At 40.5% G+C, this 13,530-nt stretch overlaps 1 pseudogene; it reads right to left on the reverse strand.

The window, feature by feature from the left end:
- Nucleotides 1-10,621: 10,621 nt before the first annotated feature.
- LOC102503341 (developmentally-regulated GTP-binding protein 1-like) overlaps nucleotides 10,622-13,530 on the reverse strand; it is a 6,688-nt pseudogene continuing 3,779 nt past the window's right edge.

The following is a 13,530-nucleotide window of genomic DNA, read 5'->3' on the forward strand; positions in this document are numbered from 1 at the left end:
TGTATGTGTGTGTGTACAGAGAGAGAGAGAATAAATGAGGCACACTCCAAAATAAATGCCATCTTTCTCAGATGTATTGTCTCTCAAAAAGGTTTAGAAAACTCTTTTACATCTCAGATCTGAGCTAAGACCTTGTTCTATTTGCTATTAACTATGGACAATAATTTCTGAGACACCAAAATATGATACAGAAATAGAGACAGGAAGCAAGAGAGGGGAGGGAGGGAGAGAGACCGAGAGAGACTAAGCAGATCCTTCTCTTGCCTCTAGCCCTATGAAAAGGTCATTGAAATAAATCACAGGATCTCAGCTCTCGAGTCCTAGTTCACAAAAAGAAGCAACTCATAAATTTGCCACATAGGAAATTATTTTGAAATTATTAAGAAGCAACACTAAGCTATAACTGACCATTAGATGTAAGCTTTTCAAACAATTTCACCTTCTTCCCACCCTGGGAGCCAAGTTTTTGTGTGGGAGCTAGCCTGAAATTTACACACTCTCTTTCATCTCTCCGTGTGTTCTCTCAGATAAGATTGTCAAAACTGATAACAGGTCTCAAATTTAAGAAACCTTTAATTGTAAATGAAACATTCTGACAAGAAAAGAAAACTGCAAAGTCTGGATGCAGTAACTGTGATTTCTCACCAAATGTGTGTGTCATGCCTTCAGGAGCGACTCCTTTTCAAGAGAAAAATGTCAAACCAAGCTGCCTCATTTCTGTCTTCTCCTATGCCACAACTGCTTCTCTCTCCACAGTAACCTTTTTCTCCTGGAAGGACAGATCAAAGAGAACTTCAAGTGTCCCACTCTTTGGGAATGCCTTTTTCTTTCGCTATGCCACCTGAAAAATTACTCTGAGCTTCCCCAGGGGGGCAGGGGGTATTAAGACTGAAAGCCTGACTCTGAGTCTCTGAGGTTGAGAGTGACTGACCTTCAAGAGGTGACCACCTACAATTTCATAAACCCATGTGAGAGCTTGACGAGCTTGATGGACCAGTGGCGCCTTGTCCCTCCACTCTTCCACTGTGTTTCAAACTTATGCAGCAACAGTGGTAGTCATTCAGACCCCTTAACTAGAATAAGTGGCTTCCTAGCCCTTCATAGCAGGAAAGCTAGTGATGTATGATCTTCCAGTCCCTGAATATGTACACCTTCTTCTCAAGTTTCCACCCTGTTGTTTAGTGAGCTCCTGAGAGGTGACTGCTAGTTGGGGTAGGGAAGAACAGCAGTGGTGTGGCAGAGAAGCCACAGCAAAGGCAGCCAGCAGTAAGAGCAGCAGCTACAGAGACCAGAGAGGTCCCAGTTCATGGGCAGGAAGGGGAACCTGCAGCTGCATAATCAGAATCAACCTCCAATGAGTAAACCCCCAGGGCTGTGAGTGACCCTCTGACAGTTAACTTTTTATCTAACTCTCTGTGAAATCGTCTGCTTTGTTTCCATCTCAGAGAACACACAGGTGCTATGGCATGTAATGGGGAGGAAGAAAGGGATCAAGTCAGAGAGAGGCAGGTGCTGATCTGAGTACCAAATGCTATACCAATGCTCGCAAGCCTTAGATGCCACCAAAGGGTACATACCTAAAACTCATTTTGCAACTCACACAAACTGACAGAAGGTACTCGCTCAGCCTGTGTGCTTGTTTTGTTAACTAAGATGTTTTTCATTTATTTGTCTATTTTTTTTTCCCTTTCCACCAAGTAAGATATGAGCTCCAAGAGGTCAGGAGTGTGTCTGCTCTCCCCAGAGCTGTACCACATACATAATACATTCTTGTTAAAGTAAGAGATGCTGAGGAAAGACTTATCTTTTCTAACTTTTCTGAACATTTTTCTGATTAGGAAAAAAAAATGGAGTGAGCATGGCTTGTGTAAAATTTAAGTCATTACACTGATATTAACTAGGAAGAAAGGTACAAGTCTAAATTTGTTACTGATGCATGCTCCTGAACTAATGACATGCATATTAATGGCAATGAGGTTATACATTCCTGTTTTTCACCCATTCAGTCACTTTTTGAACATTTATTGCATGCCACCCTGCATCTTAGTCAATGGGGAAACTATTAAAGGATCATTTTCAAATTCTCAGAAGACATAAAATCATGACTCTCATACACATGTAAAGTGAAAATATGTTAAAGAATATTTAATTCATTAAAAAGCTAACTGTCAATGTTATGACCAGTTCAGAGAAGAATGCAAAAACTAGACACATGTGTAAAGCAGGAATATTGAAACAGAAATGCAACTGTAGGCAAAACTGGCCTCTTTCATTGTAGGGAAGCTCCACTGTATAGAACTGAATCTATATTCTACAGAATTTTTGCATAATGGGGCCAGATGGTAGCACAGCAATAGCACAAGGCCCTGCAAGGCTGGACCCACATGACAAGATCCCAAGTTTAAGTCCTGAGGTCTCCTGAGCGTGCTAGGCATGCATGTATCCATGATCTTGTCTAGCGAGGCTAGGAGTGGTTTGCAGTATGAAGACCCTGTTGGGGGTACTTGTCACTCTGCTTCTCTCCATCTATCTGTCTGTCTCTCTCATGGAAGAAAGGAAGTAATTATTTTTCACAAAAATAATTTTTGCAAGTCTATAGGCAGGAATTATTTGACATTACTACCAGTTATCTACAACTTACAGAGTTGTCACATAATTTGACGCAATGAAAGTCTAACACTCAATAACCTGGAAAAACATGCCCTAGAGAATGGGTAAATTTCCACTGAAGCACAATTCTTCCTTACGCTAGAAAGACACAGTTCCTGACTTCCTATGGGGTAGCTGGAAAGACTGATATAAACAAAGGTCTTGCTTGCTCTGGACAGAAGGAGAATAAATCTTTATGTCACTCCTCTCTGTTTATAAGGGCACTGTGAAATAAACTCTGATGTAGGAATTGGATCTTACCCAAAGAGCTGGGAAAATGTTGTAATTTGTTTTTAAAGGGCACTTTCATCTTTTTTACTTCAACAACTTTTTTTTTTTTGAGAGATTTTCATTGTAGGGCGCGTACGCTCGCCAGACAGACAGAGAGAGACATAGAGACAGAAAGCGAGAAATCACCCCCCAGGGGGGATGGTCACGCCGCAATCCCTTCTCCTCCATTCTCCTCTCGGGATCTTGGGCACGCACGCACACGCGCCCGGCGTGAGTTTTAAGCCACCGGGTCCGGGACATGAACCGCGGTCGACTATGTGGGAGTCCAGCGACATAGCCATTACGCTAACTGCTGGTTCCCTTCAACAACTTTTATTATGAATTAATCACCCAATACACACTTGTAAAAATACAATGCAAACCATAAAGAGATATATGGGGGAGGGGGGAATGAAAAGGTCTTCTAGACTCTTGCCCTTCTAACAACCCTATTTTCTTACCTATGGGCAATGCTATTAGTAAAAAAACAATAACGTCCACCAACCAGACACTATGAGGTGCTTAAGGGAAAGACCAGGAAAGGAGAGCCCTTTATTCAGCAGGTCTCTTTAATGAAATATTTGGGTGTGTCAAATAGGCCAAGGATTAGTTTGCAGCAAGGGAGAGCAGAGAGCTGGAATACTCTGCATTTTAAAGACTCATGAATGTTAAAAGTTCAAGGTTGACAAAGATGAGCAGGGATATCCAAGGATGCTGAGGGAAAATGTGGAAATCAGTAAATACTAAATAAGTATCAAGAAAAATCTCAACAATACCCCTCTCTCTTTTTGGTTGTTACTGAAACTCATACCAATGGGTGTCCTAATTCTTTCACCTAGAATTCATAATAGAACTGCTACATGATTGGCCTTATCTACAGATGAAAACTTCTAGGCTAATTTTCTTCCCCCTTGTTTAGTGTTTATTACATGAACAAACAAATTGGTAGAGGGCTCGTTGGGAAGATTCCGATACTTATCCATATGTCATTAGTTCAGTTTAAAGAGTGAAAATAAGGAAAAAATAAGCAGCTGAAATTTTTGAAAATTGAGTAAATAGTTATCATAATTAGGCTGCCTACCTTTCTAGAATATCTGTAAGATGCTATAGTGTTTTTATTTTTAATTTTACATTTTAAAGAGGTTTTTGCCTTAGGGCATGTGCACTCACTAGAGAGCAAGAAAAACAGAAAGAGACAGAAAAAGGGAAAGTGAGAAATCACCGCCCACCCCAGGGAGATGGCCACACTGTAATCACTTCTGCTCCATTCTCCTCTTGGGATTTTGGGCATGCACACACATGCACTTGGCATGATTATCAAGCCACCAGGTCTGGGACTCAAATCACTGCTGGCCATGTGGAAATTTAGTATCATAACCAATATGACAGCTGCTGGCCCCAATCCTGTGACTTATAATCAGGATTCATAAAAATAAAGGCCTTTACTACCTAAATAAATATTTGAAACATGAAACAAGCCAAAAAAAATGCAGAAAGCTAAGTTCTGCAAGATATAACCAGTGAGAAATCCCCAGTGCCATAAAATATTGAGTCATCCAAAAAATCATGATACTTTTTTGCATATAAAAACATATCATGACTTTTGTGACAATCTAATAGTTGATGACTTCTTTGGATAGTGACCTCAAATTGTTGACTTTTGGGTTTTTTTTTGGAGAGGTTTTCGCTATAGGGCACGTGCGCTCGCCAGACGGAGAGAAACATAGAGACAGAAAGCGAGAAATCACCCCCCAGGGGGTATGGTCATGCCACAATCCCTTCTCCTCCATTCTCCTCTTGAGATCTTGGGCACGCACACACACGTGCCCGGCGTGAGTGTTAAGCCACCGGGTCTGGGACGCAAACCGCAGTCGACTACGTGGGAGTCCAGCGACATAGCCATTATGCTAACTGCTGGTTCCCAAATTGTTGACTGTTTTGTTTCATGATGCAATCTCCAGCTATCAGTGAAAAATCTTTAGGGAAATAAATATCTCTTAGGCATAATGTGCCCATGGTACTTTGAAGATCATGTTAGTATGGGTGGAGAGAGTAAAAAGCAACTTATAGGAGGTAAGAAACAGGAAGTAAAGAATTCATCAGAAGTAGACACGCCAAGCAAGAGACCAGAGAGCATAAGTTCCCCTCATCCAAGTTTTACCAAGAATCCATGGAGAAACAGGGTGAAGAGACCAGCTTCATACATTTTCTTCTTCTTTTTAAGAATTAATTAATTAAGTTGGTTTTTTGGTTTTGTAACTATAAGACAAGTGCACTAGCGAGAGAAAGAAAGTGAGAAATCACCCCCCAAGAGGGATGGTCATGCTGCAATCCCTTCTCCTTCATTCTCCTCTTGGGATTTTAGGCTCTCACACACATACACCCAAGGTGTGTTTTTTGAACCACTGGGTCCAAGCCTTGAACTGCGCAGTCAGCCATGTGGGATCCAGTCACCTTTACCAAAAAACAGCTGGCTCCTTATTCTTATTTTTTATTGCATATACTTAAGGCACACAACATGATGTTTGGATATACATATACATCATGAAATGGTTACTAGAGCCAGCCAATGAATATACTCATCATCTCATGTGGTTATCTTTTCTGTACTTGTGGTTAAGAGCACCTAAAATCTACTGTATTAGAATATCTGTGTATTTTAGATAAATACTACAGGAAAAAGTCCTCTCAAAAAGTTAAAGTAACAAATGAGAGCGTGACAGGCTTCCTGGAGCAAGTGACATTTGAACTGAATCTGAGAGGAAGAGGAGGCTCTCACTACGTTGATACTGCTGAGTAGGAAGAGAAGAAAGAACCACTTATGCAAAAGCAGAGGAGATATAAAAGACCATAAAATGTTTGGTGAAACCAAGAGATATTTGGTGGGAAATGCAGAATTAGTGGAGTATAATTTTGAATAGTATCGAGATCTCTCTGGCTAATGTGGATATTAACATTAAAAGATATGCCCAATGCCAAGAAGGAAAGCACTGCAGTAAAAAAAAAAAAAAAAAAAAAAAAAAAGTAGTGATTGCACAAGGGTTTGAAGACCTGTATTCTAACATTCACTGTCACTAACTTGAGCAATCAGTTTTCCTGATGCCCCTTCATCTGTGAAATAGCGACAATGAAACCTCACAGGATGACTCTATATCCTCCCAACACTACACAAATACAACGTGAGAGAATCAGAGAGCGTCTTCCTTGAGCAATGATATAGGATAAGTCTGTGAAAGAAAAATTCCACTGAAACTACTCAGAACAAGTAAATGGGCTGGATTTAATCCTCACTGCTGGAGCTATACCAAGGAAAAAGGAACAAAAAGAAATAGCTCCAAAAACGTGATAAAAGGGGACCAGCGGGAAGAATGGTAGTTAAGGCACTGGATCCCATACCGCCAACTCTGCTGTTTGAGTCTCGGACTCGGTGGCTACGTCAGACACATGTGCATGCATGCCCAAAATCCTGAGAGGAGAATGGAGGAGAATGGACTGTAGGTGACCATCCTCCCTGGGGGTGGTGTGTGGGGCAGTGATTTCTCACTTTCCTTTTCTCTCTATCTGCCTGTATGTCTCTGGCGAGGTCACACACCCTATGGCAAAAATCTAAAAAAAATAATAAATAAAAGTGTTGGGATCAGCAGTTAGCATAATGGCTATGTTGCTGGACTACCATGTAGTTGACTGCGGTTTGCATCCCAGACCCGGTGGCTTCAAACTCACGCTGGGTGCGTGAGTGTGCGTGCCCAAGATCCCGAGAGGAGAATGGAGGAGAAGAGACTGTGGCATGGCCATCCCCCCTGGGGGGCGTGATTTCTCGCTTTCTGTCTCTGTCTCTGTCTGTCTGGCGAGCGCACGCGCCCTATAGCAAAAACCTATCCAAAAGAAAGAAAAAGAAAAGGTGTTGTTTTATTTGTAAACAAACTAGAAGTAATTTTAACAAATACGGTCCAGTGTTTTTTTTTTCTCCCCTTGCCCTTTGTTGGCATAATTACATGAAACAACAACTCTAAACCTTAAGTTCAATTCCTTCTGCTTCCCCAGTTGTTCTGTTGTTGACACTCTTATTGTTATTTTTACTTGCTCGTCTCAGGTTCTCTTCTCTTTCTCCATTACGTGAAAGAGAGAATAAATTACAGAACCTGGTATTTTGCACTGGTTGCTGAGATCATGTTTTTCCAAGCCATGCATTCTAAAGGTACGTTTGATTGTTTTTCACTTCTACCAGGTCATGTGAGAGTATTGGGTGATGGAAGCGTGAGTTTAATGGAAACAGTCTTGCAGAGGCAACATGAATAGATGTGGCTGCTCTAATGAACAGGCACTAGTCTTTCTCTTCTTTAATGTGAGATGTTCCAGGTTCAAGAGCCAGGATTACCCCTGGTCACTTCTCTGAGTCCTCATGCTCTCTGCAGTCATGTCAGTTCATACCTCAGGACTCATTCATCTACTTTGAAAGAATCTGAGGCCTCAGTAAGGTCCTTTAAATGATCTTTAGATAGTGGACATCAGAGTCTTCAAAACGTGAGTTTTTACAGTGTACCAAGTGCTTCTCTGAACACAGAGGTGGGAGCTAGACTGATTACCAAGTCTCTAGCTTTACCTAGTACCAGATCTCAAGTGATTCTGTGGTTAAGACTTAAATGATCTATATGGGTCAATGTCTATTAAGTATCATCATTATTAAGTGTTAATTAAGCAGCTGTTATGAACTAAGTGTTAAGAGAGATTAACTGAAAGAAAAAAAAAATCCCCTGAAGGAGTATATAGTTTATGTAAGGATGTAAAATACATGCATAAATAAATAGCATGCTCATGTACCTCTGAGGATATGCCTAGCAATGCATTTTTTTTTCTTTTTAGAGGTTTCTTGCTATAGGGTGTGTGCGCTCACCAGACAGAGAGAGACAGAGAGATAGAAAGCGAGAAATCACCCCCCAGGGGGGATGGTCACGTCGCAATCCCTTCTCCTCCGTTCTCCTCTCGGGATCTTGGGCACGCACGCACATGCGCCCAGCGTGAGTTTTAAGCCACTGGATCCGGGACACGAACTGTGGTCAACTACGTAGGAATCCAGCGACATAGCCATTACTCTAACTGCTGGTCCCCTAGCAATGCATCTTAAGGTCGTATTTGCTAGCCCAAGTTGAGGACACAGACTACCATTTTTTTTTTTCACAGACACGATCCTCAAAAAACTAATATAGAGACTGGCACACAGTAAGGAGTTCAGAAATGTTTGTTGAGAAAGAGAGTAAGTGTAGAGACTTGCAGTGGTGATCAAGGAAAGCTTGAAAGAGGCAATGACATGGTTTTTAGAAGAGAGAATGTACAGATGAGTGATAAAGAGAATTGACTATGTAGTCAGACTGCCTGGACATGAATCCTGACTAGCAAGTTTAACCTCTCTGGGTCTTTGTTCCTTCATTTGTGAAATGGAGACAATCAGAGAGAGCTGGGAAAGAGGGAATACATGCAACATGCTTAGAAAATGACTGTATGTAGTGTTATTTATGTGATGTAGTGTGATGATGGTGAGGATAGGACATGATAAAAAGATTGAGGTTCATGCAGAATGAGCCAAAGCAGAAGGAGTATTTAGGGGATGGAGAATGGTGTTGGGTGTGTGGTATGGCAGATATGTCTTGGGAAGCAGTGAGAAAGAACAGAAAAGATAGGACCCGATGAGAAGTACCTTCCGCCAATGCTGTTTGGAGGCACCTGAAACTTTATAAAGGAGTGTGTCCCAAAGGAAGTTTTAGAAGATGCAAAAATAAGTTACATTGCTTTTAATAATTAAAATATCCATATGTATTAATATCCTTATTAGGAAAATGTCCTAGTAAGCTTTAGAAAATTTATACTATGTCACTAGGTAGAAATATGCACCAGTTACAAAGAATGAAGTCAATCTATATGTAAAAATACGGGAAAATCTCCAAGTCAAATTGTTGAGTGAAAAAAGCATGTTGCCACAAGGTAGTTCTATTTTTAATATTTTTAGGAACCTCTATGCAGTTTCCCAAAGTGACTGCACTATTTTGCATTCTCACTAACAGTGTACAAGGATTCCAATTACTCCGCATTCTCACCAACACTTGTTTTCCTTTTTTGTTTTTTATAGTAGTCATCTTAATAGGTTTGAAGTGATAGCTCACAGTCATTTTAGTTTTCATTTCCCTGATGATTAATGGCTTTGAGTACCTTTTCATATACCTGTTGTCTATTTGTATGTCTTCTTTGAAGAAATGTCTGTTCAGGTCTTTAACCCATCTTTAATAGAGTTACATTAGTTTGGGGGTTTTATTTTTATTGTTTTGGGGGGTTGTTTGTTTTTATTGTTGAGTCATAAAAGCCCCTTATGTATTTCAGAAATGAGCCAATTATCAGATATATGGTTTACAGATATTTTCTCACATTTGTTAAGTTGCCTTTTGCACTTATTTTCTTACTATAAAGTCAAGGGAGAGAACAACCTCACTGTTACACACCAGAGTCCTGAGAACAGCTATTATTCTAAACCCTACTGCTTGCATGAGAATTGTTTTCTCTAGTAATGACCAAATTAGATCAATTAATTTTGTCAATTAATTAATTACTTGGCCCACAGCTGTTTTAACAGCTTTATAGAACAACTACAAAGAAACCCCTAAACAGTTGATTTGATATTGAGTAGCTACAGCCTTGGTCTTTTTTAATAAGAAATAGCCCAGTGGAGACCAGATGGTTATTATTATGTTATCAGTGCACTGAATCTGATGTGCTAAATGGTTCACTACTACCCTGGGAAGTTATTTTTATGCCATAAAGGGGCAAGTTGGCTCAGCCATGGTGACACAAGTGGTAGGATTCTGCTGCATGACACTGGAGCCACATGGTTCATATCCTGGATAGACCTAAACAGGCTAGGCGCACCCTACATGACTGTAATCCTGGCTGGCTGGAGTGCTGGCAGGAGGATCATGGTATAACAAGACTTTTTCAAGAGTTTCTCTCTCTCTCCCTGTGTGTCTTGGAAAAAAAAAAAAAGAAGAAGAAAGAAAATCATCTTAAAGGCAGTTTCAAGCCCTAGGTGACTTAGATTTAAATATTTCTGGTCAGTACAGAGCCAAAATGTATATTTCACTTACATCTGAGCAAAATAATATTGACATATCCTGACCTTTTCAAGGTCCACATATAATACCTTTTCTTTCTGATAGCAGACTCATTTAAAATAGTTATTGAATCAAGTTTAATGTGAATTTTCACAACATGCACTATAATTCCCTTCACTTTAGATAACACAAGATGTAACAGAATTAACCTATTGAAGCACAAGTTCTTACTTTATCTTGGGCAAAAGAGAGGAATAGTTCATAATGGGCTTCACAGGTCCAAGAATATGCCAAGACAAGATACAAAATTTTCTGGGATTTTTTTTTCTCTTGTTAACCCTTTAGGGAGCAAAAGCCCATAGTTTTAATAAATTCTTTGAAAAAAGTTTAGAAATAATTCTTTTCTTTTTTTTTTCTCTTTTTTTCTTTTTTTTTTTTGACATCCTACCAGGTCTTTTATACAGTTCAACATACAAGGTGACACCAAGACAAGTTCCAGTGTGGGTGCTGCCATCTCCCTCCCCTGAATGCTGATCCAGTGACTGCCAAAACCAAAGTTTGGTCATGAGGAAAGCTGCTGTGGAGAGCCACACTGATGGGGAAGGGGAAAGTTTCACTTCTTCACAATCTGAATGACATCCTCATCCTCCAACGTATGGTCTTTACCTACTTTCTGAGGATTGTGTTTTGTACTTAAATTCTTTGATAAGATTTTTGTGAATCTTCAGGCAAAAGTCCTCCACTGTAGTCCTGGACTAAGGCAGCGCCATTGGGGATGTGTGATCTGGTAACTGGCCTTTGGGTTTAGTGTAAATCCTCACTAGTTTCAGGTTGTCCCAGATCTTTTCCAACAAAATTCCTACGGTGATGGACAGAGATGGTTACACAGTGAGGCACCTTAAGATGATATGCAATTCCTCAATGGAGATCTGGTCAATTTTATTTAACACATAGATACAAGGGATATAAACTCTGTTTCCTTCTACCACGTCAATGAGGTCATCAGCAGTGGCATCCCTACGCAGAGTCACATCAGCATTATGTTTCAGCATCCAGTTCACTTTGAGGGCAAGTGGTGGTCAGATGAATGCTTCCTTTGTCCTTCTTAAAGCCAATGTTTGGGGGGTTGCTGTTCAAGTGAATGCCAAACTCTTCATGCTCATTTTCAGTTATCTTCTTATGTCCCAAGGGTTTCAGGATATCCAGGACAATCAGGATCAAGTTACAACTTTGAGCCACTGCAATGATTTGATGGCCTCTACCTCTTCCATCCTTGGCACCTTCGATATACTCGGGAGATCCAGGAGTTGGATCTTGGCACCTTCGTATCTGATGACACCAGGCACAGTGGTCAGACTATTGAACTCATAGGCTGCCTCCTCGGAATACACCCCCACCAGGTTACTAAGCAGTGTAAATTTTCCCAAAGAAGGAAAACCTACAAATCCAATTCGAGCATCACCTGTCTTTGCCACATAAAAACTTTCTCCTGGTCCTCCACCACCACCGTCTTTAGGAGTTATGAGTTCTCGATGAAGTTTAGCAAGGCGTGCCTTAAGAAGCCCTAGATGGTATGCTGTGGCCTTGTTCTTTTGAGTCCGAACCATCTCAGCTTCGATCTCTGCAATCTTTGCTAAAGTGCTGCTCGTGGTGGCAAGTCCCCTAAGGACAAAGGGGCCTCCACACTGAGTAGTCTCCCCTCACACACTCCAGTTAAAATTTTTTTAAAGAGATAATATCTTAGCTAATTGAATCACTCTAAATGGACAGTGGATTGATTATTTTGGTAATAAAAAATAATTATTTATAGTAAGTCCATCTTTTAAGGGGATTATGATAAGTGAACCAATATTTTTTTCTTAAAAAATTGAATCAGTAATAAGCCAAACATTTGTGTTCTTTCTTTTTTGTTTGTTGGTTTGTTTTGTTTTTTTGAGAGAGAAAAGTTTTTGCTATCTGGCATGTGCACTCACCAGAGAGACAGAAAGTGAGAAATCACCTGCAGGGGGATGGCCATGCTCCAATCCTTTCTCCTCTATTCTCCTCTTGAGATTTTGGGCATGCAAGCACACACATGCACCTGGCATGAGTTCAAGCCATTGGGTCTAGGACTCAAATCGCATTATACCAAGTGGGAGTCCAGTGCCTTAATCACTACAAGCCCCCTGCTGGCCTCCAAACATTTCTTAAAAACCATATTTAAGAAGAAAAGTTTAAAGAAAAAAAAAGGTTTCATCTAGCTGAGAAAAATTCTAGACTTTTAGAAATTGTAAGCACTTGAAATGCCCTTTATAGAACAGATAAGAATTTGTAGACGAATGATGACAAAGTTCTAAGCTAAAATAAGGGTTTAACTAGCGTCATGAAGACAGGAAAAGAAAAGCCCTCTTCAATCACCAAAACTCTCAGGGAAAAAGTGGGAGATGAGAGAAGGAATGTAGCCTTGGACCTATTTAAGAAGATTGGCCCTACTCAATTGGAGATGTAAGAAATGAGGAGCTATTTAATGTTTCTGATCAAGGGGATGACATGAAAAGTAAATTTTCCTAGTGTGAAAGTAGACCGATCAGAGGAAATAAGCCTTTTTTTTTTTTTAAGAATATGTGAGATAAAAAAAGATTAGCCATTAAGAGTAGCTAGTTGTTCAAGTCCCAGAACCGGCATCTTGAAAATCACACTGTGTGTGTGTGCTCGTGCACGTATGTGTTATGTGTATGCCCAAAATCCCTGGAGGGGAGTGGAGGAGAGGGGATTGTTATGTCCATCCCTCCTGGGAGAGCAGAGGTGATTTCTCCCTTTCCCTCACACTGTCTTTATCTCTGTCTCTCTCTAGATGAGTTCACACAGAGCTAAAAACAAAACAAGCAAACAAAAAAGGAGAGTAACTGGGACAAATGGAAAACTACCTAAGGCTATAAAGTAGCTTATGGTTGTCAAGATCTAATTTTCTTTTCAAAAATTGCCCCTTTCAAATGCTTGTCTGATATGCACAAAGACACAATCCTTTAGCACTTGCTAAACTAATTTCCAGGACGATGCATCTACAATCATCCTTCTGCTAGTAAACCTGCCTTTATCTTGCTTTGTTCTGGTTTGCCTGGTTCTCAGTCAAAAGATATCCTGTCTCAGCCCATGACAGGACAATAGCAAGTTCTGGCCTGAACTCATTCCTTGGTTATAATCTTCATCCCCCTGCTCCCGTGCCAACATGGGACACCAGTGAATGCTACAATTGGAGATGCCACCCCCCACCTTTCCCAGCTTGGAGAAGTGTGGCCCTGCCTGTCCTCACCACCCACTCCCTTCTGGCCATCACTGGAAGAATTAATTGTATCATACACTTAAGCTGACCAGAAGGCCAAAGGCCATTTCGAACAAAAAAATATATATATGTTAACTTTCTCCAGAAACCGTGAGGGTAAGAAAAAATGCCAAGGTGTCTACAACACACCTCCAATAGAACACAGGTTTCTGAGATCATTGTCTGGCATACAACCATTAGGACAACTTCAGC

Source organism: Tupaia chinensis, unplaced genomic scaffold (assembly GCF_000334495.1).
Source record: "Tupaia chinensis unplaced genomic scaffold, TupChi_1.0 Scaffold000182_1, whole genome shotgun sequence".
Classification (NCBI taxonomy): domain Eukaryota; kingdom Metazoa; phylum Chordata; class Mammalia; order Scandentia; family Tupaiidae; genus Tupaia; species Tupaia belangeri.